The following is a 26,741-nucleotide window of genomic DNA, read 5'->3' as shown; positions in this document are numbered from 1 at the left end:
GGGAAGGATTTACACTCACATCCAAAGCCTACTGGAGATACTAGTGCTTTTTCCCCTCTCCCATACATACACGTGAAGGAATGAAGGAATTTTATTGATTACAAAGTTCAAAGTATCCTAGCTTAGAAGTCCTGACCTGAAACAATGAAAGATAACTACTTGCCTAAAATAAGCCAAATAATTTTAAGTACTGTATGCTTTACTATAGTAAAATCACATTTACATGTTTCATAAAACATTGAAAAATAAACCTGCTATTGATTCAATTTAAAAAAAAAAACTGGTACCTGCAAGTGATTCAATAAGAGAGAAAAGCAGACAAATCTTAAGGATATTTTACCCATATTTTAAATTATATGGAAATATTCATTTCATTATCTGTATTTTCATTTTTAAAGAAACAAGAATATACCTCTTCATACAATTTAACAAAGTTAATCTCATAAATAATTATATTTTGTTATATAGAAACAAAATGATTCATCACAAATAAAGCACAAAAATGAAGTTAATACATTAAGAATTTCAGAAAGCATATGTAAAGTTTGGGAAAAAAAAAAAAAACAGCCTAAAATCTCGGTTTCATGGCTCATGTCTATGCTTCCAGGATTCAGGAGACTGATGCCAACGGGATGTAGAGACACTGACTGCTTTAGATAAGCCTGGACATTGTAAGAGTACCAGGTCAGCCTGAGTTAAACAAAAAATCAGACTAAACAAAGCTAAAGGTTTAACATGATAGTCTAAACTTATGAATTTCTTTTCACTTCAATCAAATTTAAAATGTAATAAAGATTCAGCAACTTATTTTATCTTATACAACCATTTATTTCTAACTTAATAGAAATAAGAAGTAACAACTATAAACAGATTTTTAAAAGCACTACTCAGAGCTAAATATAGTGGCGCACACCTGTAATCCCAGAACTTGAGGAGGCAGAGGCAGGCAGGATCTCTGTGAGTTCAAGGCCAGCCTGGTCTACAAAGTGTGTTCAGGACAGCAAAGGCTACACACAGAAACCTTGTCTTGGCAGGGGATGGAGGGGGAGCAACAAGAGTATATTTACCCTAAGTAACACTTAATAGTAATTAAATGAATATATAACAGGCATATTTATCAATGTTTGTTCTTTTGCAGAGGATTTATGTAGTTAGTACCTGAAGATCAGCATCAATTAATTGATTTCATGAATACATTTAATTGTAAATACAGAAAATAATAGGCAGAAAATATATATGAGTCCATTATGAACTTGGCAATTTAACATTCTGCTGTTAGCAAGATTTTAAAAATAATTCAGCAAATCAAAAGATACTTCAACAGAAAGGTAAATTTTTGTCAATGTGCAAATATTTTTAAAACAAAACCTAGTTCAAATTTAAAATGCCTGATAGACATGCTTTTAAAAACATAATGCTAATTTAAATAAAAGGTTAAGAACCCTTCCTTTAAGCCAGATAGTGGTGGTGGTGGTGTGGTGGTGCATGCTTTAACCCCAGCGCTCGGGATGCAGAGTGTTTTGCGGCCAGCCTTGTCTACAGAGTAAGTTCCAGGACAGCCAGGGATATACAGAGAAATCTTGTCTCTGAAAACCAACAAATCTCTCCTTTAACATAAGACAAAAATCTTGAATCAAAAGGGTCCCTAGACAGTATTATTCCAGAATGAGTTAGCTGTCTTAGATCAAATTAAAACTCAAATTCCTGGGTTTTAAAACAGTGTTAGAAGCTGTTATACAGGCAGCAAAAGGAAAAGTCAACAACGGTTCTTCCCAGCTTTAGACCTTGCATACTACAATACCAACTTGCTAGACAAGAGGTGCTTACCACTGCAAGAACGGCAGTTATTATGGGAGGAACCGACAGATTTCTGACTAAACCTAAAACCCACTCTGTAGGAGGGAGTTCATGTGTTAACATGGTCAAAGGCCCAGGGCTGGCTAAGTCCTAGGCACTAGGGAAAATTTGTTTCTATTATTTTGCCACATGAACATATTTGACAATTTCTTTAATATTTACGGTTTTGTCCATAGAGTAATGCTGTCTTCAGCCTTAATCAAAGTAATTTCTCTTTACAACAAACATCTGTTTAAACAAGTGGAGTGGCTAAAATCAAGTGATCGTGACATGTTCAGCATTGAACAGGTACTCATCCAAGACCCCTCCAAGGCCCAGGAACATAAAAAGAGGGGGTAGAAAACATGTAGGAACCCAACAACAGAGAAGAGAGCCATGAAGCACTCACTTCAGGGCATGACAACAAAGGCACTTATAAACTCCCAACAGCTGCTGATGCCACTAAAAGGCTGTTTAAGCCTGAGCCAGGAAAAAAATGTCAGCCGTAGATAGAATAGGGGCCCATGGGTTCCCACTGTATCCAGGAAGCTAAAAGCAGTAGAGGGCTGCTGGATCCTAGAAAGTCACTGTTTCAGTCATCCGGCCTTTGGTTAGTTACTCATGCTCCATGGGGATAGGCTCACACCCATGCCTGACCTAAGTGAGTCTGGTTAAAACCAGTGGTCACAAAGCAAAGTAAAAACAAACAAACAAAAAATACAAGTGGGCTGGGCTTGGGGGGCAGAGGGTGAAGAACTGATGGGGTGAGAAGTTAAGAGAAGATGAAGAGGTGAATGTGTTATACACTGTGTAAAAATGTCAAAGGATGGATTATTTAATAACTAAAAAGAATCTTTTAAAATTCTAATTATCTTTAATGAAATGTGCATTTTTATTATTTTTAACCCTCTAGGAATTCTTCTACCTTAGATGTTCATGAATATCCAATGTGCCAACATATCATAAAGATTTTTTGTTTAACTTGTATTTCTCTTATGAATAGTAAAACTGGGGCTGGGATGATGGCTAAGTGAGTAAGGCTCTTGCTGCACCAGAACAAGGACCTGTACGCCATGAATCCACACAGAAGCCTGGTAAATGTCCTACTAACTCTAGCAGTGATCAGGCAGAGGAATGCCAACCCTGAGGGCTCAGTGACCAGCTAGCCTAGCTAAAGCAGTGATCTTCCAGTTAGACAGCTGTTGAAAAGAAGTGAGGCAGACACATTTGACCATGTCCCCTGGAGGGGGAGACCTGGTGGCACTCAGAGGAAGGACAGCAGGTTGCCAAGAAGAGACTTGATACCCTATGAGCATATACAGGAGGAGGTAATCTCCCTCAGGAACAGTCATAGGGGAGGGGAATAATGGGAAAATGGGGGGGGGGGGGGAGAATGGGGATACAAGGGATGGGATAAACATTGAGATGTAACAAGAATAAATTAATAAAAAAAAATTAAAAAAAAAAAAAAAGAAGAAGAAGTGAGGCAGAGAAGCAACTGAGGAAGATGCCTTAATGTTTGGCCTCCTTAGCTGCACAGGTAGGTGAGTGAGTGAGCGTGCGTGTGCACTCTCTTCTAAAAATAACAACTTAAAAAGGTAAATTTATTTAATCAAAAACTAGTGAAGCTGAATACATTTCACATGCTCAGCGAAACACAATCGCTAAGGGACATCCCCAGCCCACTGTCACGTCCTCTAATCTTTGTAAGTCTTGAAACTGCTGTTTCACTTTTCTCAGATTGATTTCTAGACTTTTGTTTTTAGTCGTTAACAGATTGATTAATCGTGACTAGGTATGAATTTCTTTACATTTTTTTCTGTTTAAGGTTCAGTCAGTTTCTTTTGATAAATATGACAAATATTCAGCCATTGTTTAAATACTGTTTTGTCATCATATTTCTATTTCTCTTCTTTCGAACTACAGTGGCACAAATGCTGACCTTTTGTTTCTGTCTTCTATATCTCTGAGGCTTCCCATTGTTTATTTGTTTCTCTTTAGATCTTGATAATTTATATTTAGATGCTTTCAAGGTCATAGATTCCTGCCTTGTCTCTATTCTGTTAATGACTTTACCAAGTATATTTTTTCCTTTGGCTATTCTATTTTAGTCCTAAAGTTTTTATTAGATTCCTTTTGGTGCCTTCTATTTTCTCATTAAATTTTTATCTTTCTATTTATTTTGAGATGGATCATATAATTGTTATCCAAACATTTTTTATAATAGGCATCTTTGCCCAGCAATTTCACTGATTCACCCTAGTATTAACATCTATCATCTTTTCCCTTACACACTGATATTTCCTAGTTCGACATACATCCATTTTATATGTATTTTTTAGATTACATCTGGTCAATCTCAGTATTTTAAATTATGATTTTTTTGAGTCTTCTTTAATCCACTGGGAAATGTCCACTCCAATTTTTAAAGCTTTTATTCACAATTCTACTCTCACCTACCTTGCCTATATGCCACCCAGTGGTTGGTCTGTGTTCTGGTCAGTGATCTCCTGGATCTCTGGTATTGATAATGAGGGCGAGATCTATACTGTAAAGGTCAGGTGTGAACTTTGGTGTTTGTGATACTCTGATCTCCTTTTCCTGAGGTGTCCTGCTCTACAGTCTTTTCAGTATTTTCCTGTGTCCTGGTACTGAAAAACTGGCTATAGTAACAGCTCCACTAATAGAGAATCTATGAACTACTTGATAGTCTTGACTTTTACATAATAATCATAAAAAAGTTCAAAAAGCCACAAGAAAACACAAGACAACAAAATGAAATCAGGAAAATAGATGAACAAACTGAGAAATTAACAAAGAGATAGGAAGCAAAAAAGAAAAAAAGGAAAAGAAAAAGAAAGAAAAGAGAGAGAGAGTCAAAATGAGGCAGGCACAGAACTACATACCTCTAAACCTACCATTGGGTGGGAGGATGAAGGAGTTTGAAAGCAGGCTGGGCTACACAAAGTAAAAAGCTGTCTCTAAATAAATACATAAAATCTGAATTAATCAGCACTATTACTAGCACTACTGCATAGAGCATATTCAAACAAATAAAAATAAAGAATCAGTGAGTTCACAGGTCAGTCTGATAAACAAAGAGAGGGGAAGCCTGCATGAATCATGGGGCATTACAAAGCAGACCACTGTACATATTAATAGTATTCTAGAATAAGAAAAGAAAGGAGCAGAGGAAGCCCCTTTAAAGAAATGGTAATAGAAACAGTCCATGGTCTGCAGAAATAAGCATTCAGGTCCATAATGCCCAAACATCCAATATAAAGATACATTTATCAAGACATACTTTATATTCTCAAAATCAAAAACAAAGACCTTTTTTGTTTGTATTTTGCTTTTGTTGTTCCTTGCTTTGATTATGGTGAAAGTCACCATGCTTTATTGTATTTCTGTTTTGTTTTGGAGACAGTGTTTATGTAGTCCAGGCTGGCCTCGAAGCTTTAATTCTCCTGTCTTATCATGACCAATGAAATATGTGTCAGTGGTTTCTTGATAAAAAATCTCATAGACAGAGACATTGGAAAGTCCAAAAGTTCTAAAAGAAAACAAACTGCTAATAAAAAATACTTTATGAAGCAAGCTGACTTTCAGAAATTAAGGAGAGATTAAAAAAAAAAAAAAACAACTCATACAAACAAAAGTTGTTTTTATTTCATCATCACTAAAGCTACCTTACATAATATAAGGGAATTCTTCAAGTTGAAATGAAAAATGTGTTAATTAATAGCATAAAAACAAAGGTACAAATATATAAAAGTTGGAAGACAGTGAAATTCAGAACACATTGATCTGTAATGATGGTAGATAAATAATTTTGCATTGTAATGCAAAAGTTAATATACATGGCTGGGGAGATGGCTCAGCAGTTAAAAGCACTGGCTGTTCTCTCAGAGGTCCTGAGTTCATGTCCCAGCACCCACATGATAGCTCACAACCATCTATATGATCTAATGCCCTCTTCTGTCATGCAAGCATACATGAAAATAGAGCACCCACACATTAATACATAAAAATCTTTTTTTAAAAAGAGAAGATAAAAAAGTTTGGGCTGGAGAGATGGCTCAGAGGTTAAGAGCACTGACTGCTCTTCCAAAGGTCCTGAGTTCAATTCACAGCAACCACATGGTAGCTCACAACCATCCATAACAAGATCTGGTGCCCTCTTCTGGCCTGCAGGAGTTACATGCAGGTAGAACACTGTATACATAGAAAGAAAGAAAGAAAGAAAGAAAGAAAGAAAGAAAGAAAGAAAGAAAGAAAGAAAGAAAGAAAAGAAAAAAAGAAAAAAGAAGAAGAAAGAAAAGAAAGAAAGAAAGAAAGAAAGAAAGAAAGAAAAGAAAGAAAGAAAGAAAGAAAGATCTTTTTTTAAAAGATAAAAATTTTTAAAAATATTTATTTATCATACTTTGAAAAAGCTGCCTGGAAACCAAGGGCAGCAATCAGCAGTAAGTTCCTTCTGAAGATATAAGTATGCTCAGAAGATTTACACATTATTGGTAAACTGTGTAAAAGTTAGTAACATTTATAACCATGTTAGTGAATAGTTATATGGTTGTAAATCATGATATTAATAATATGAAAAGTTAAAGTATATATTATTTATGTTATCAGCGTATTATCAGCTTAAAATAGACTAAAAAAGTAAGCAGAGAAAAGAAAGAAATCAAAGAATATCCAGACAAAATAATATTAATAAAATATAAGAGAAAGTAGCAAGAGAAGAATGAACAAGGAACTAAGTCAGAAAGTAACAAAATGGCAAAAGCAATTCATTACTTATCAATAGCTATGTAAATATCAGCTCTCTAATCAACAAATAAAAAGTAGCTAATGAAGGAAAGAAGATCTAAGCTGCCTGAATAGAGACTTCTGTTAGCAGTAAGGACACAAGTGAGCTTTAATTGAAGGACCAGGGAACTGTGTATAAACAGTAACACAGGGAAAGCAAGCTGGCTATTCTTAGGCTATAGACTTTCTTGGGTTTACTTACAGAGAACTGGTATAGGGTTACTGATGGGGTGTTAGTAACCCAGAGGCAGTCACACTGAAAATCTTCACTCATATGTGTGAGGACATTTTACAGTCACAATATTTTTTTTTAATTGGCTGGATGTTACAGCTAATTGTACCAGACAAAACACTTTAGACATTCTGGAAAACAATATGAAGGTTGCTTAAAACTTTAAAACTATACTTTCATATGATTTAACAATCCCAGTTTGGGGTATATCAAAGGAAATGAAATCACCATATCCAAAAGATAGATGTAGTTTCATGCTCATTGCAGTGTTCATTATTGTAAGATTTAGAATCAACTAAAGTGTCCACGGATGGATGAATGGATGGATGGATGGATGGATGAAAACAAAAATTTACGAAGCACAGGCTTTAAAAAGCAGTAAATCTTGTCATTTGCAACAAACATGGACACATTATGCTAACTACACTAAACCAGGCCCAGAATGAAAAATACTATATTATCTCACTTATATATGGTAGCTAAAAAATATTGAACTAAATAAAAGAAGAAAAGTGTAGTTGTCAAGGACTCCAGGAAATAGGGACATATTGCTCAAAGGGTTAAAGGCTTCAGTGAAACAGAAGAAAACGATACTATGGTATATATTTTGGGTTTAATCCATAGTTCCTAGTATGTAACTCTCTTGTCCAAAGTAGACCACAGAAACAGAATTTCTCTTTCTTAAAATATGCTATAGATTCTCTAGCTACCCCTTCGGCACGTGGGTGCACGCACGCACGTGCACGCGCACACACACACACACCTGAGTCTCTGACCCTCTTCAGTCTAAAGCAGTGGTTCTCAATCTGTGTCACAACCCCTTTGGGTGGCAAATGACTCTTTGACAGTGGTTGCATATTAGATATGTACATTACAATTCAAAATTACAGTTAGGAAGTAGCAACAAAAATAATTTATGGTTGGGAGTCCCCACAACATGAAGAACTATATTAAAGAGTCACAGCATTAGGAAGGTTGAGAATCACTGGCCTCATACTCTGGAGGAAGGGTAGATGAGTGGAGAGCAATAAACTGCTGAATAGGACTGGACTTGCTGGATTTCCCATCCCAGACTATTATATTTAGAACACATCCCTGTCTATTGGCAGCAAATCACATTTTCATATGGTTGTCCATGCTTCTGTCATGTCTGTGTCATAAAATCTTCATAAAGCGCATATTGACAGGGTTTGGAGAAAGTCTAGTTAGCTGAACACATGGAAGGTCCTGGGGGGACAGTATACAATGAGAGTGCAAGGGAGTTCCACACCTTTCCACTCTATGCATCTAGTCATCTGTCGTTTATACTATCATTTATAATAAACTAGCAAAGAAAGCTATTTCTCCAAAGTCAGTAAACAATAATTCATGCTAACTATTCCAACCAAAAGAAATACTAATTTGCTGGGCAGTGGTGGTGCACGCCTTTAATCCCAGCCCTTGGGAAGCAGAGGCAGGTGGATCACTGTGAGTTCGAGGCCATCCTGGTCTACAAAGCAAGTCTAGGACAGTCAAGGCTACACAGAGAGACCCTGTCTCAAAAAACCAAAAAAAAAAACAAAACAAGAAATATCAATTTACAGCAAGTTAGACAAAAGCACAGAGAACAAAGTCTGTGGGCAGCACCTGAAGTGCAGACAACAGAAGCAGTCCTGAGGACAGAGTCATCAACCTATATGATGACTCCATCTTAAGTCCATACTGAATTGAATTGGGTTCCCAAACCCTTTGGGGCCACACATGTCTTCTGTGTTAACTCTGGTATGAAAACAGAAGAAAAATCACTTTGAAAATAAATCCTCTTCTCCCCACCTCCACCTCTCAAAACATCCATATGAGAGACAAAAGGACAATTCACATCCTAAGCCATACAATGAAGAACAATGTGAGATTCATCATGCTCTTCAGACAGGTTTGCAATTTTTTACTCACAAATAATTTATTCTGGAGTTTTCCATGTACAGAACACATAAGGCCATGGGTAACTGAAACAGTGGAAAGTAAGCCATGGATAAGGAAAGACTGATGTATTGAGCTATCTTAATAAACTAAGAAATACTTTAAAAATAAATTTGAATGTCTTCAACATAAAGGAATAATATGTAACTGTTATACACTATTTTATAATAAAGGCTATAATCCTTATTCTTCCCAAGTTAAAACCAAATTAAAACTTCATTCTATTAGGTTTTTTTTAATTAAATGATATGACTGATTCATATAGTTTTATTATAAAACAATCATAAGGACCTGTCCATACAAATTGGTTGGGTCAAAGTACAGCATTTTCTTAAAAGCACAAAATGTAAATAATATGAGCCTGGAAATTTCTAACAGATCAGTTAGACAATAGGGTGTAAGGTGCAGCCTTTAGAACTTTGCCCAACCTCCCCTGCAAAAAATTACAGAGAACGGTGAGAAGGTAAGAGCTGTGCAGCGAAAATTCTGAAACCTTCCAAAATTTATACTAGATAGTAACAAAGAAATTAGATAACAAAACTCCTGATGGACAAGAATTATAGCACTGGTGAGCAAGGTGTGCTATAACATGAGACACACATACACACATGCAGGCACACATGCTGGTTTCCAGCACCCAGTGTCAACTGGTTCACGATAAACTTTAACTCCTGGGGATCTAACGTCTTCTTCTGACCGCGATAAGCAACTTCACTCATGTGCATTTATCTATATGCAAACACACAAATATATATAATTTTTAAAATGTTAAATGTAAGAGGGAAAATGAGCCCAGAAAATCTTAGGGGGCCGCCACGATATTTTTAACATCATACACACATGCACATGCACACATATGCACACCCCAAAGCATAAAGCTATTTGGAGTTAGAAAAACAACCATGACATGCTTCCTTATAAATATACAAATTTTAGATAATCAGAAAATTGTTAATCAGTATAGTAAGTTAAATCCAGTAATAATCTACAAATAGTATGAAACAATGTCTTCGATATTAAGACACACTATTAATAGGCTTTCTATTCCCATTAACTCATAGAGGAAAATACTAAGAATCAGCTGCATAGGATATATGGTTTTTACCTGAGGGATATGTAAACACAAAAACCATCTTAGGAAAAAATAGGAATATCCAATATTTAGTGATTTTCTATGATCACAATCAAGTTATAGAGGCTTGTAATAAGAAAATGAGTGGGGTGGAGCAATAGCTCAGCAGTTAGGAGCACCGACTGTACTTCCAGAGGGCCCAGGCTCCATCCCCAGCAACTACACGGTGGCTCACTATGTACATAACTCCAGTCTCATGGGCAAAACATCCTTTCATTGAATGATGGCACAAATGATTTTCCTCCTCTTATACAGACTTTCAGGATAACTGTCAAGAAGAGTAAGTATTCCTTCCTCCAAACTACAGCACAGCGCACACACCTGTAAAGTACACTATTGCAGTGATTTCAGGGCAATGATTAATCTGTGATGATCGCACTGTTGCAGAGTCTATGAGTTATTTATATGATCACAAGATAGACTGGACTGTAAGATAGTCAAATTGTGCCTTTAAAAACCCTTTTATTTTCATCTTGATAGTTTTATATCTAGTATATGGTACATACTTTTTAAATTGCTGAATTATTTTTATAAGCCAGGTCTAAAATTAACACATTCATATATAAAGGCAAGCTCAAGAAAAAACAAAATAAAGCAGTAAGTGGTATGGATATGGTTTGGAACAGTTTAAGGAATCTAGTGCTCATCTACTCAGACAACTCCTACAAAAATAAAACATGTCTTCCATACTAATCTCAACTGTTTTTCACTAAGAATTTTCCTATGAATCCCAAACCCATCTAAAACCAGGTTATTCATTTATTCATTTACTTATGCTATTAAGAGTTTGGACCCAGGGCCTAAGCATGCACTCTTATCACTGAACTACACCCTGAGCCTTTAAGTTAGCTCTTAAAAACATTTTCTACAGATCATTTTGGGTTTTTTTGTTTGTTTGTTTTTAAAAATATTTTTTAAATTTATTCATATTATATCTCAATTGTTATCCCATCCCTTGTATCCTCCCATTCTTCCCTCCCTCCCACTTTCCCCCTACTCCCCTCCCCTATGTCTGTGACTGGGGGGGACCTCCTCCCCCTGTATATGCTCATAGGGTATCGAGTCTCTCCTTGGTAACCTGCTATAGCCTTCCTCTGAGTGCCACCAGGCCTCCCCATCCAGGGGATGTGGTCTTAAATGGGGCACCAGAGTTCGCATGAAAGTCAGACCCCGCTCTCCACTCAACCCTGGAGAATGTCCTGTCCTACAGACCATTTTCTACAATATCTTCCCTCTAAAGAAAAAGAACAGATTCTTTTTTGGGGGGGGGGGTTTCTTCGAGACAGGGTTTCTCTGTGTACCTTGGCTGTCCTGGACTCATTTTGTAGACCAGGCTGGCCTTGAACTCACAGAGATCCACTTGCCTCTGCCTCCTGAGTGCTGGGATTAAAGGTGTGTGCCACCACCACCCAGTGGACACATTCTATACCAAATAATAAACTAATTAACATAATGCACTTATGCTATAGCCAATTCTTTTTATAAATGTGCTGTATTTTCAAAGCTTGCCCAAATATAAAGATGTCAAGGTTCTTACAGACCCAGTTTAAAAGTTGTTTTTTTGGTTTTTGTTTTTTTAAGATTTTAAGTAACAGCCAAGTATGATGGCTGTTACACAGAAAAACCCTGTCTCAAAACACCTTTTAAAAAAAAGGAAAAAAAGATTTTAAGTAACTTGTTTGCAATGAGTTAGTTGTAAATCTGTAATTGCCTAAAATATCAAATATATTCCAGACCAATTTGATCTGCAGCAGAAGAAAAGTTCTATTAAACTCAGAATATTTTGATTCTGAAGCTGGAGATAAGTATCGATGATGATGACTAGTAACTTGAAAACAGAATAGATTTGCTAATTGTAAATGAAGTAGCCACAATAATAATATCAGTATTTTAAAAGTAAGTAACTGCTTTCAAGGCACACAATGAATATGTAAAATACCAGGCCTAACACCAAACGAAGTAAACAGAGTTCAGTGTTAAATCAAAGTTATCTTTTGTGTGTGTGCGTGTGTGTGTGCGTGCTTATCCTATAAACCACTCACTTAGTTCCCTGTGTAATCATCTGTTACAGCTAATGAATCGACAGGCTATGTTAAGGTCTATATTTTACTTAGATTAGTTTTGGGGGGGGGGGTTGGTTGTTGCTGCTGTTGTTTTAGTTTTTCAAGACAGGGTTTCTCTGTGTAGCTTTGACTGTTCTGGACTCACTTTGTAGACCAGGCTGGCCTTGAACTCACAGCAATCCACCTGCCTCTGCCTCCCAAATGCTGGGATTAAAGGTGCCTAGATTAGTTTTTATCTAGTGTCTCCTTTGTGTTGTAGAATGCTCTACTACTTTCAGACATGACTCTCGGATTAACCCTTTCTAGACTCTACTTATGGCAATCTTCATGGTACTGAGGACCACTGATGACTTGAGGAATGTCCCTTGGCTGGAGTTTTCTGATGTCCTCCTCATGTTATAATGAGGTGTTAAGTTTTGGGAAGGCGCCACATGTTAGGTCCCAAGGAAACCCAGGACACATAGCTAATGTGCTCTACACATGTACACCATTCAATCTGCACCAAAACCCTATGAAATATAAACAAATTTTCACTCTAACATTACTATCGTAAAGTGCAGAATCCAGAATTTAGAACTCTCTCCCCCATACACTCAAATCCATTACTCTTACTGAGGAACCCCTATTCATCTATTTTACTATAAATTGGAAAGGCCTGTCTATGTGTTAGAAATCAGTTCAGGGTCTCGGCAAAAAGAATCATCCCAATTAAAGTATCTCAGCAAGGCAAACTCACCAAAGCTGAAGAGCAAGCACACAGGGGCAGGAATTTCAGTGGTCTTTGTGTGTAAACAAAAGTTTTAACAGGGAGAGGGGATTAAAACATTTGAATAAAAGTTTTACAAGGTAGGGTGACGTAAAAATTTGAAATCTTTGTTGTAAATAAATGTTTTACAGTGCTTGACAGAACAGAAAAGGCTAATGTTTAATGTTTCTTAGAAATAAAAAGGTCTCTGACGCTATCTCAGAAAACTGCGAATAGGGCTTCCTCAAGACCCAGCTATTCCACTCCTTGGAATACACCCAGAAGATGCTCCAGCACACAACAAGGACATATGCTCAACCATGTTCATAGCAGCCTTATTCATAACAGCCAGAACCAGGAAACAGCCTAAGTGTCCCTCATTAGAAGAATGGATAAAGAAACTGTGGTACAGTTACACTATGGAATACTACTCAGGTATTAAAAACAAGGAATTCCCAAAATTTGTGGACAAATGGATTGAACTAGAAATGATCATAATGAATGAGTTAATCCAGAAGCAGAAAGACTCAAACAGTATATACTCACTTATATCTGGACACTAGCCCAAGGGGCATGTCCCATGAAAGTCTTTACTTACTCAGAAAGTGGGATAGAAGTGAGGCCATCCTATTGGGACTCTAGGTGAGAGAAGCATGGGAGAATGGGGAAATAGAAAGATCCAGAGGATCCTAGAAACCTACAAGAAGATCATTATGACAGGCAGATCTGGACCCAGGCATTCTGCTCAAAATATGGCACCAACCAAGGACAATATGCGTAATGACCATCAAACCCCTACCCAGATCTAGCCAATGGACAGGATATTCTCCACAGTTGAGTGGAGAGTGGGGACTGACTTTCACACGAACTCTGGTGCCCCATATTTGAACACGTCCCTTGGATGGGGAGGCCTGGTGGCATTCAGAGGAAGGATAGCAGGCTACCAAGAAGAGACTTGATACCCTATGAGCATATACAGGGGGAGGAGGTCCCCTTCAGTCACAGTCATAGAGCAGGGGAATAGGGTGAAAGTGGGAGGGAGAGAGGAATGGAAGGATACAAGGGATGGGATAACAATTGAGATGTAATATGAATGAATTAATTTTTAAAAAGGAAAAATTTTTTAAAAGAAATAAAAGGTTATTTTCTAATCTCACTTGAATATACTAATTATTCTTCAAAATCGTAATATCCCAACATGAACTTCTCTCCTGCTTACTCCTTCAAACCTAACTCTATCATAGCTCTCCACTTCAATAAATTCAATACTGAAATCTTGATGAACAATTTGATTAGATTAAAAAGCATCTATGACCAGTAAAGCATACCTACGAGCACTGCTGCGTGGATATTTCCAAAAAGGATTAGCTATAGGGTGAAAGATCTACCTTAAATAAGAGTGTCTCCATCCCATAGGCTAGGGACGCAGACACAATAAAGGAGGGGGCTCCGGTAATGCAGGTTTCCCGGCTGTAACACCATGAGCTGCTCTGCTCTGCCATGCCAGACTTGAAACACATAAACCGGCATTTCTCAACCTGGGTAACGAACGACCCTTTTGGGGGTCAAATGACCCTTTCACAGGGGTCACATATCAGATATCCTGCATATCAGACATTTACATTATAACTCGTTACTAGCAGAATCACAGTTATGAAGTAGCAATGAAAACAATTTTATGGTTAAGGGTCACCACAACACGAAGAATTGTATTAGGAAAGTTGGGAATCACTAAGCAAAATAAATCTTTCCACTCGTAAATTGTTTCTCTCACGTATTTTGCTAAGGTGCTAAAAAGCTTGATACACTCACCAAATTCTGATCCCCTGCCTTACATTATTTATTTGTTTGATTATTTTTTTTTAAGATTTACTTGTTTAAAAAAAAAAAAAGAAGAAGATTTACTTGTTTTGTATACAGTGCTTTGCCTGCATGTACACCTGCATGCCAGAAAAGGGCACAGATCTTATTATAGATGGTTGTGAGGCACCTTGTGGTTGCTGGGAATTGAACCCAGGTCCTCTGGATGAGCAGTCAGTGCTCTTAACCTCTGCGCCATCTCTCCAGGCTCTTAGATTTTATTTTTTAATTAAACATATTTTTATAAATTCCTTGAAAGTTTCATACAATATATTTTGATCATATTTACCCCTAACGTTTCCCACACCTACACTCACCTCCCTAGAATAATATTGCTTTTTATGCTGCCCAGATAGATACTTATGTTGCGAGGCCATTCACTAGAGTGTGGTCAACCTACCAGGAACCACACCCTTAAAGAAAACTGACTCTCCCTTCCCCAGAAGTTATCAACTGCTTATAGCTCCTCAGGTAGGGATAGTGGGTTCATGAATACAAAGTTGACAGGCTTGATTTTGTGCAATCACAGCTGCTGTGAGCTCCTGAGTACAATGGTCCTGTCCTCCCCTAACTCTGGTTCTTACAATCCTTCTGTCTCCTCTTCCATGATGATCCTTAAGCCGTGTGTCTGTGTGTGTGTGTGTGTGTGTGTGTGTGTGTGTGTGTGTGTTGGAGGGTGGAGGGGACGGTTAATACAGATGTCCCATTTGTGGCTGAGCACTCTACCAACGCTGATTCTCTGCAGTTTAACCAACTGAGAATCTCTGTTTTAACCATCATTCATGGCACAAAGAAACTTCCTTATGAAATCTGGACACTGCATTAGAGAGAATGAATTTGGAAGGCAGTTTGATATGGTGTCCATTTAGCAGAATAGAAGTAATAAATAAGCTCACCCCTGTGAGCTCCCCAACCATGCGTTCTTGGTTAGATCATAGATTTTACTATAGATTTATAGTTTCTTCCTGTGGAGGCAGTTCAGCCACTCCAATAACATTTGTGCCACTATTAAACCATGAGCAAGTCTTGCCACACCCATTCTTATTGTAGTGCACAGTTGGGTAAGGCCGCTGATTTTTCTCTCAGCTGACTTTACAACACCTTCTGGTACTGTGCAAGCTGGCTAGCAGAGAGGAAGCTTCCTGGTCAGGACCAACTTTATTTCTCCATCCTGTGACCAAAGTGTGCTATCTTCAGCAATAAACTCTTACCATAACGTTCTAGTGGGTAACCAAGGGCAGTGGCATAGCCTGTATTGTTTTGGGGTCTCCAAGACACTTCTCACCAACAACTTAAGGGGGGTATCCCACATGTGACACTAGGCTTTTTATTTACCAACCTATAACTTCTGGAGAGAGCATTATCTCCTTCTTTATTTAGGAAAAAATACACACACCCACACACACACCCACACACACACACACACGCACACACACACGCACACACACGTTGTCTCCTAGACATCTCTTGAATCTATCTGTCCCCATCTCTAACCTGCATCCATTCCTTACTCGTTCTTTCAAAGCACAGATGTAAACATAGCGTCTAGCTTAATAATGATTTAGAATGTAAACTGAACAGTCACATCATTTAACACTTACAATGCTTGACAGATCTTCCATCAGAAAAGGAATAAATTCTTATACAGCTCAGTTTCATTTATATTCCCAGAAACTTCTCTCCCGATTCCTTCCATTCTAAGACTATCATGAATTCTTCTTACTTTGTTTATTATTCTGAAATTTATAAACAATATCCTCAAAAACTACCTGAGCATTAGAATTGTACAATGTCAATGGCAGCTAACAAGAGATTTTGTTGCTTAGTTAAATGTTATTGCCTTACTTGTAGTAGAAAGCCTTTTGTTTTTAAGCTGTAAAAAAAAAAAAAAACTATATATTTCTCTTTGATAAAATTATTCACTTATGGTCAAAAACATCTGAGCTCATCATCTTACTTTATAACTTCCTCCTTCAACAAATGCTATCTTAATTGCAAATTTACAGTACTAATCCTTGCCAGTCATTTTGCTTTTTAGCTTGTGACACTTGCAGCCAGCTGCCTTCAGCCCAACTTTATTAGCATAGCAGATAAGTTAGCAAATAACACAAAATGGAACCTACATGATAGTTGGTACTTACAGAAAATACATGTGTCAGAAGTTCCTTTCAAAATATACTTTATTTTATGATACTTAGCTATTTCCTTTCAATATAATTTAATGTCTTTATTTAGATACTGATCCTAGCTTACAGTAATTGTCCCTCTCCCAGATTCTATACACTTAATCTATTACTGTTTAAATATAAGAATTTTCACTAGACATGGTGGTGCACACCTTTAATCTAAGCACTGAGGAGGCAGAAGTAGGTGGATCTCTGTGAATTCCAGGTGGATCTCTGTGAATTCTAGGCCAGCTTGGTATACATAGTGAGTTCCAGGACAGCCAGGGATACATAGAGAAACCTGTCTCAGAAAAACAAAACAAAAACAAAAACAAAAAATATTTTTCAAGTTGTAATATACTACAGGAATGTTTTAAATATTTTCTGTTAACATAAGAAAGCTGCATATTTGCTACTGTGATTTAAGCTACAGTCCAGCAAACCATCCAGCCAATAATAAATACATGAAAGCTAATACATTATTCCCCCATCTCAAGGGTATTTCTATAATAGCCAGGAGAGGGCAAGAATTCTCCAACTGTTTTGACCTACAGCATCCTGTTCTTTGACTATCAATTATAGCGTGCTTTTATTAAACACCACAGAAATCTTAGGATGGCAAATAATTAATGCAATTTTAAGATAATGGGGAATGGTGGGATTGAACAGTTTCTGTTAATATCCTGTTCTTCAAACTTTCCACCATGTGCTCTGTGCTCTTCTCCCAGCAAGCCTCGGTCATCCATACTTCAAGATTACGCTACTTGTTAACCCATTCTATCACCTGGAGATGTTTTTGGGGAGTCTTCAGTCAATAAATAATGCTATCCAGAAAGTTCGTTAATTTGATAAGTCATAACACTCAGTAACAACAAGGGAGTGAGCTGTTTGCTGATAAGGACAAAGGCCTGCAGGACAATACACATCCAAAGAAAACAATTAAGTAGGGGCCTCAGCACCCTCCATTTCTACTTTTAACCCCTCCTTATCTCCAAGTCATTTCTGCTTTCACTGTGATGCTAGCTAACAACCCAGGCTGCTGTGGAAGCCTCTGGTTAAAAAGGATTTCAAGGCTGCTGTTTCTCACGGGGAACCAATCAGATTTCTTTGTTTCATCTGCAACATTCCATCAGGGTTATATAACACTTGAATACATGAAACATTCTAATAATACAGTATGTTTCATTCTATAGTTAACCATTTACTGTCATAAAATTTGCACGTAAAAATACTATATTTTTCTATTTGTTGTACAACAAACAAAAGCTCAGAAATATACTACAGATTTGTGTGTGTGTGTGTGTGTGTGTGTGTGTGTGTGTGTGTGTTTTAATTTCTGAGGCAACAGAATTAATTCACTGTCTGAAAGAAACTGTTCTTGAGAGTACATAATAAGTGCACTCTGCAGACTACTAAGATTAATGCTGATTCTATATTATTTCTGTCTACAGTAAAGTGGGTGAGGTAATCTAACATAGTGGCAGACAGCCATACAGTTGTTAATTCTAATCACATACCAAATGTCTTTACTATGGAATAAAACATTATAAATAGATTTAAAAATCAGTCTGACTGCATTGCAATTTTTTAACATCACGTAAAAATCAAGTGTTTAAAATGTTTCAACAAATATCTGCTCAAATAAGAAAATCTGAACTTAGACTATTTTACCCTCAATACCTCAAAATAATACACCAGCAGCACTGTTGTTACCTACGTGAGCAGAATCTTTGCAATACACTCATCATGGAATCTCACATTCTTCCTCTCAGCCAGAGAAAATGCTACACAAGTAAAATACTGATTTTCTGTGCTAGTAAAACAACTCAAATGTTTAAAACATCTAAAGCTACAGCTAATGAATATAGTATATTTCTCCTTTTTACAACTCAAAAGCCACCCCACAGATGATGGCCGCAAATCAGCACAGGATTAAAATAGTACCCAAAGCATAAAAAAACAGAATAATCTACTGGGTGTGGCTTAAGAAAACATATCTTATCTTAACTAGACAGCTCCTCTGTTTCAGGAGCTACAGAAACCCAAACACACACAGACAAAGCAAAGTGCTTCTGGAAGGGGGTGGGAACTAAGCCTCCTTGATTTTTAGTGCTTAATGTTCAACTGTTTCTACAGTGTGCCTCTAACACAACAGTATCTTGGATCAATGCTGAGATACCTCAAGAAGCCAAGGAGAGTGAATTTTACTTGTCCAGCTTACTCACTGTCATCATGGCCGTTCTTATAAACATTTTGCTTTCATAGAAGAGGTGATCATTTAAGTCATGACTATGTGCAATGCGAACTCACTGCATTACAGTCATCAATAAAATATGAAGTGCCAACTCGAGTGCTCATCCTACTGATGTTTCCCCTATCTCACTGGAGAATGATTTCTTCTATTATAAAATGAACAATATAAGGAAAGAAACATTGGCAAGAGCTCAAACAAATATGCAGCAGAGAAAATACAAAAACAATTAAATGTTTACTTAAAAACAAAGCCAAGCTAATACCAGTAGGAAAAAAAAAAGCCCTTTCATAACACATATCTATATACATACCAGCCACATACATTTTTAAAAACAAAGCTGTTCATAAGCTACTATGCATGCATTTACTAATGTCATACACACAATATACCAGAGCCTCATATAAAGAGGGCATACAGACTTCACAACTGTAACAGTTTCATTCTTCAATGGCCATCATCAAATATTAAAACAGCCACGGAAATCGGACGTGCTGATCTCTGCCTAAGCCTCTAGACTTGTTAAGCAATCTCTTCTCTGATCAGTGTAGCAGACCCACCTCTGAATCATACTGATGGTCATTTTCCCTCAAGTCCTGAACGTGCTGCACCATTTTGTTTGTCTTCAGGACAGTAGAGAAATCGGCAGAACAGCACTGAAGGCGTGCACTGGAGTCAGCAGAGTCAGTGCCAGCCTCCTACTGCAGCCTGTATATTGAACGCACTCAAACCCACAGGTGCCTACGTAAAATCCTCTAGCGGCAGCCTGCAATTCAGTGTTTCCTTCAGCAGTAAATCTGTATGTTACCTCCACTCTGCTTTAACCCAACAAATGACAGAATGCACAACAATATGACACTTTTGAAAAAGATCTTACATAAAATGCTCACACTGTCTCTAGTAAAGTAAAAAATATATATATATGTGTGTGTGACAAAAAAAAATCACAAAGACCAAAAGGATATCACTTAAAGGGAAATGCCTTTCAAATATTTCTAAGTTTCAAACTCACCCATTTTTTCAAGAAAATACATTAAAAACTAGCATATTGTGTACATCCTCTTATGAATAGCATAAAATAATTTTCATATACCTTAATTCTATTATACACACCTGTATAAACAGGAATACTTCTACCCGTATTTGTTCAACAAATTATTTATTAGAAGAAAAAGGCAGTCAATTTAAGAAAACCAATGCTCAATGAATGACAGGCAAATTAAGAGACAGAGACTAAGTTTTTTTCACATCAACTTCAAATGCATACACTATCACCCTACCAGAACTATACAATTCAAAAAGTAGGAGGGGAAAAAACTTAGAAACAATTAAGTCTAACCCCTTTGTTTTTCAGATGAATAAAGATGGACCAAAGAGATTAAAGCTAAAGTGCCTTTCTCAAGGTCACACAGCTATCCATTACCAGAACCTGCCCTTCTAAATATATCTTTTAATGAATAATAACTACTGAAACACATGCAAGCTTTAATAGTAACATGAACACTCCTATGACCCTTAAACAAAGTAAGTCCATGGTTTCAAACAAACAAACAAACAAACACATTATAAAACACAAATATCCAAGCTCAAATGGTTTCACAAGTCAACTATACCAAACATTTAAAGAAACAGCAACAATTCCACAAAATTTCTTCCAGACGATGGAAGAGGAAATACCTCTAACTCATTTTGAGGACAAAATTACTTAGAAAATTACTCAGATAAAAGCATTACCCAGAAAAAGACCAATATTCCTTACTGTCTTAACTAGGGTTTCTGTTACTGCAATGAAACACCATGACCCAGCTGCAAGCTGGGGAGGAACGGGTTTATTTGGCTTATACTTCCACACAGCTGTTCATCATCAAAAGCAGTCAGGACAGGAACTCAAAGAGGGCAGGAACCTGGTGCAGGAGCTGATGCAGTAGTCCTGGAGGGGGCTGCTCACTCGCTGCTCCCCAGAGTCTGCTCAGCCTGCTTTCTTATAGATCCCAGAAACACCAACCAGAATGGACCGGGCCCTCCCCCATGAATCACTAACTGAGAAAATGCCTTATGGAGGATATCATGAGGGAGGGAATTAAGGTTCCCTCCTTTCAGATAACTTTAGTTTAGTATCAAGTTGGCATGACTAGCCAGCACACTTAACGAATATAGAAACAAGTGAAAAGTTTGGTAAAATATTAACAAAACCAATAATGTATAACACACCAAGAGCGCAATATTTTTTTTCCTAAAAATCTAGGCCAGTTCAATATTTTACAATCATTTCCCACCATGTGGTCTGCTATGTGAATGATTCGAATTAGTCTACCATGGAGCACCATCTACAATAGTACTGGTTCAGAGAAAAATTACATGGTCATATTACTTGACGCAAAAAGCATTTTTAAAAACTAACACCTAGAAAATTATAAAACTAGGAAGAAAGAGAAACTCCATTAACTTCATAAAGAACATCTACAAAAACCTACAGTTAACATTATACAAAGCGATGAAAGACTTATGGTTCCCACAATGACATTAGGTACCAGAAAAAAAACACTAATGCTCACCACCCTTAGCTACCATTGTGCTAGATGCGTTAACCAGTGCCATAAGATGAGGGCTAGAACAAAGAACATACATACATGCATGAAAGAAGAAAATAAACTATCTTCAAAAGATATTGCCCACTTAAAAACACATATAAACAAAGACATAATCAAATCTTCAAGCCTTAGAACCGATTAGTGAGTTTAGCAAGGTCATACATGGGATACAAAGTCAGAAAGCAAATTTATATATACAGGTTTACTACATGAGGAAAAAGTCACTTCCCTTTTCCTGCCCTGAGTCTATACCATCTGCTGGCTCATAAGCTTAGTTCCAGACCTGAACCCTCTTTGTGGGCAAGCCACCTCCTTCTCTAGGTAAACCACTTTCCCCTTTTCCCCATTCTTACTTCTGCCCTTTGCCATCAACAAAACCCACAAGCCTAGCTCTAATCTTGCATCTGTGACCCCTCTTTGCCTAAACTAGCTCTGGATCCATCTTTGGTTTGGGAGTCATCTTTCTATGGTTCAATTACACAGCGTATCTACCAGCTTTACCTGGCCTAACTCAGATGATGCATCTCCTGCACTGGCCCAATCTAAAGAAGGCCAAACTACTACTCCATCCACGCAACAAAAGGACAGAGTCCACATGCCTGGGTCAAAAACAGCGTGAATGGTCATAACAGCACGTGTCTCACAAACCCACTAGCTCTATATTAAGTGATCTCCAATAAGAACCACCTAGATGAACTTTCTACAATACACAGGTCATTTGAACAAAAAGATACAGAGAGAAACCTCAGAATTAAATGACATCTTACATCAGATGGATGTAACAGATTACTACATAATATTCTACAGAAATGCCAAAGAATATATACATTTCTTCTCGGAAGCACATAGACCACATTCTGGGACACAAAGCAAAATTTAACAAATATAAGAAAACTGAAATAATCTCATGTATTCTATCTGACCATTATTTATAAAACCAAAAACTGACAGCAAACAAAACTCTAGCAAGTGTACAAACATGTAGATATTAACTCATTACTTACTGAACGATGAATGGATCAAAAAAGAAATCAAAATATTCCTGGGACTAAATGGAAATGAAAACACAACACAACTAAATTATTGAGACACATTAAAAGCAGTTCTAAGAGAAAAGTTTATAGACCTAAGTGCCTACATTAAAAAAATCAGAAAGAGTACAAATAAATGATCTAATGATAAAACTCAAGAATTTGGAAAAACAAGAACAAATCAAACCCAAACCAAGTAGAAGGAAAGAAACAGCAAAATCAAAGAAGAAATTAATGAAATAAAAACAAAGAAACAATGAACCTGGGCCTTTGAGAAGATAAGCAAGATTGACAAATTGTTGGCCCAAATAACCACAAGAAAAAGATGACCACCCATATTAACCAAGTTAGAAACAAACATACATTACAACAGATACCAAAGAAATACAGATTATTATAAGGGAATACTTTAAAAATCTGCATTCAATTAAGTTGGAAAACCTAAAAGAAATGGATAAATTTAATCACCAAAGTTAAAACAAGATGAGGTCAAGAACCTAAGCAGACCCCTAACAAAAGACCCCTAAAAAACAAAAGTAGGTCCATATGGAGTCCAAATTCTACCAGAGCTTAAAGAAGAATTACAACTCTACTTAAACTCTTCGTAAAACAGAAACAGAAGGAGCACTCCCAAACTCAGTCTATTACGGCAGTATTACTCTAATACTCAAACCAAGTAAAGACATAACAAGAAACAAAACTGCAGACCTATATCCCTGGACAAAGAGGCAAAAATCTTCAACAAAATGCTAGCAAGCTGGATATAAGTACATATAAGATCATCCACCATGATCAAGTTCACTTTAACCTTGAAAGGACTGATTCAACATATATAAGCCAATAAATACAAGAAGTTATATAAATGAACATAAAGACAAAAATCACATAATCATTTCAACAAATGCAGAAAAAGCCTTTGAGAAAATCCACCATGCTTTCATAAAAGCCCTAGAGAACATAGACTAGATGGAAGGTACCTTAATATGATAAAAGATACATATGGCAAAATCCACAGGCAACTTTATCCTAAATGGTGAAAAGCTATCTGATTAATCAGGAGGAGACAGAGCTGCCCATTATGCCCACCCCTTTTCAATATAGTGCTGGAAGCACTAGCTGGACAATAAAGGAAAAGATGGATATTATCCCTACTTGCAGATGACATGGTATAGATTCCCAAAATTCCACCAGAAAACAACTAGAAACAATAATTTCGGCAAAGTATGAGGACACATAGTCAACTCAGTAGCCCTCCATACCCCACCAACCAACACAGCGAAGAAGAGATCATGGACATATTCCCATTTACAGCAGCATCAAAGGCAATAAAATATCTCAGAATTTAAACCTAACCTAGACAGTCAAAGACCTTTAAAATGAGAACTTCAAATTTCTGAAGAAAAAAATTGATAGAGGCACTAGAAAATGAAAAATTCCAGGACTTACAGAGACAAACATTTCATAGTTTATATGGAACAGCAAAGGATTTTAAATGGCTGAAACAATGGGGGCGGGGGTGCCGGAAGTATTATACTATCCCAAGGTTTATAAAGCTGTAATAATGACAATGCCATACTGATGAATGATAGAAACGCAGAGCTATGGAGAATGGAGAGTGCAGAAATGGGCACAAATTTACATGGCCAAAGGAATTTTAACATAATCCAAAAGTAATTCAAAGGATAAAGGATCATAGTTTCGGCATTGTAAAAACAAACCAACCAACCATAACTTTACACCTTGTGTTAAAAATAGCCCATCATGGATTAGAGACCTAAATATAAAACTTTAAAGCTAGGTGTGGTAGCACAGGCCTTTAATCCCAATACTCAGGAGACAGAGATTGACAGATCTTTGTGAGTTCAAGGCTAGCCTTGTCTACATAATGAGTGTCAGGAGTGAGACCTTGACTTAACTTAAAATAAGCCCTTTAGAAGATATAACTTAGGTTAATTAAAGAGTTTTGTGAAGTTCTTGATTTTGTGGTTTTGAAGTTGAGTTTTTTGGTGACTAAAGACTGACGTGCTAAGCATACACTATATCATAAAGCTACACTCACAGGCCCAGGGTTTCAGGTGTGCTAGCAAAAGCACAATCCATTTTAAAAATAAGTCATAAAATCCAGTTAAAAACATAGACAAAACATATCCAACAATGGACCTGGACCTAGTAAATAAAATAAGCTCTTAAAATCCAAGAATAAAACAAAAATTGTCAAAATTAAAAAAAAAAAAAAAAAAAGAAAGTCAAAAGATACAAAAAGATTTCACAGTAAAGAATAAATGAAGGCCAGGTATGGTGACACATGCCTTTAGTCCTAGCACTAGGGAGGCAGAGGCAGGCAGATAGCTGTAAGTTTGAGACCAGCCTGGTCTACAGAGAGAGTTCCAGGGCAGCCAGGGCTATTACAAAGAGAAACCCTGTCTGTAAACAAACAAACAAGCAAAAAGTAAAAGAATAAATGAAAAGCAAATAAGCACAAGAAAAGATGTTCATTAGCAAGTAGAAAAAAGCAAATAAAACTACAGTGACTAGGCCAGAAAGCCTTGTGGTGCGGTGTGGTGTGGAGCAGTGCGGTGTGGTATGCATGCATGCATGTATGTAGGTGGTGCACTCCTGGAATCCCAGAACCCAGGGCAGAAGCACAGGTGCTATTGGCTGCTACTGGGAATTGGTAAACACTACCAATGTTCCAAGTTCCAATGCCTTTGAACAAAGAGCTGAGCAGTGATACCAAATGACAGCAGAAACACGGACCTTGAACTAAAAAATACACTTCCAAGGAAGGAAACAGGGCAGAGAAGAGAGAGTTTAACAGTTCAAGAATCCAGGCTGTTAAGGTTAGTTCAGAATAATAATACAACTCATACTTAGCACACAGGTTTTCAGGCTGGTTTTCATAATTGGGCTCTACCTATTAAATGCATTCCTGCATCATAGAGTGTGCATTTTAGCATTATAATGAGCCAAGGGTTACTTTTAGACCTTTGTACCTGTGCCAGTGGTGTGTGTGAGCCAGTCCATCTCCGCCAGGAGTGTCCAGCTTTTCTCTGTGCCAACTTGTTTTCCCATATGCTAATTCTGCATTTCTGTGTATGGTTTTCCAAACCTCACTCTCCATCCTACTTCCCTGCCTCCCAAAGACAATTGTTATGTTTGATGTCAGTCTTGGCTACAAAATAGACCTTGTCTGATTGACAATAACAACAAAATACAATGAAATACCATTACATGTTTAGAACATGTCCAAAGTTTATTTTTTTAATTAGCAACACCAAATGCTACCATAGATAAGAAGCAATGGGACTTTTAACCATGGCTGGTGGAAATGACACTAGTATAACTACACTGAAAAATAGTTTGGCAGTTTCTGCTAAAGTTAAACATATAACTAGTATATGAACCAACAGACTCACTCTTAGACACTGATAACCTAGAGATATGAAAATATATGCTTTTGAGAGATGGCTCAGTGGTTAAGAGCACTTGCTGCTCTTCCAGAGGACCCACATTTGGTTCTCAGCCCCCACATCAAGCATAATTGTCTACAAGTCCAGCTCCTAGGGATTCAATGCCTCTTGACTAACATGGGTGCTTGCACTTACATGTGCACACACACACACGCACAAACACACACACACACACACACACACACACACACACACACACACACCTACACATAGTTAAAAATAAATCTTCAAAAAAACAAAAAACCCAACCTGGGTACATCAGTTTTTATAGTGTCTCATCATGATTGCTTCCAAGAACCCAAATGCTCTCCAGCAGGTGAGAGAATATACAGCTCTGATGCATCCACATATTAGGAGGAGCAGTCAGCAAGGTAAGGAAAGCCTACAGCTTGACACAGTGAAAAGAAAAAAATAAGCCCTAAGAGGTGACATGCTATAATATTCTAATTTATGTAACATTCTAAAAAATAAAAACTACTGGAGTGAAGAATAATTCGTTGGTTTTCAGGGTCATGAATGGAGAAGTGTGACTACAAAGAAATGTCATGATCTAACCATAATTTAATGCACACACACTCTCACATGCACACACATACTTTA

At 37.2% G+C, this 26,741-nt stretch overlaps 1 protein-coding gene across 9 annotated transcripts in view; it reads right to left on the bottom strand.

Moving 5' to 3' along the window:
• Window positions 1-26,741, bottom strand: part of Tanc2 (tetratricopeptide repeat, ankyrin repeat and coiled-coil containing 2) — a 282,558-nt gene that overhangs the window by 206,158 nt on the left and 49,659 nt on the right. The gene's annotated exons all lie outside the window — the stretch shown is intronic.

The sequence above is a fragment of the Acomys russatus genome, chromosome 16, assembly GCF_903995435.1.
Source record: "Acomys russatus chromosome 16, mAcoRus1.1, whole genome shotgun sequence".
NCBI classification, from domain to species: Eukaryota; Metazoa; Chordata; class Mammalia; order Rodentia; family Muridae; genus Acomys; species Acomys russatus.
Note: the sequence above shows the minus strand (reverse complement) of the source record. Positions and strands in the feature narration are given on the sequence as shown.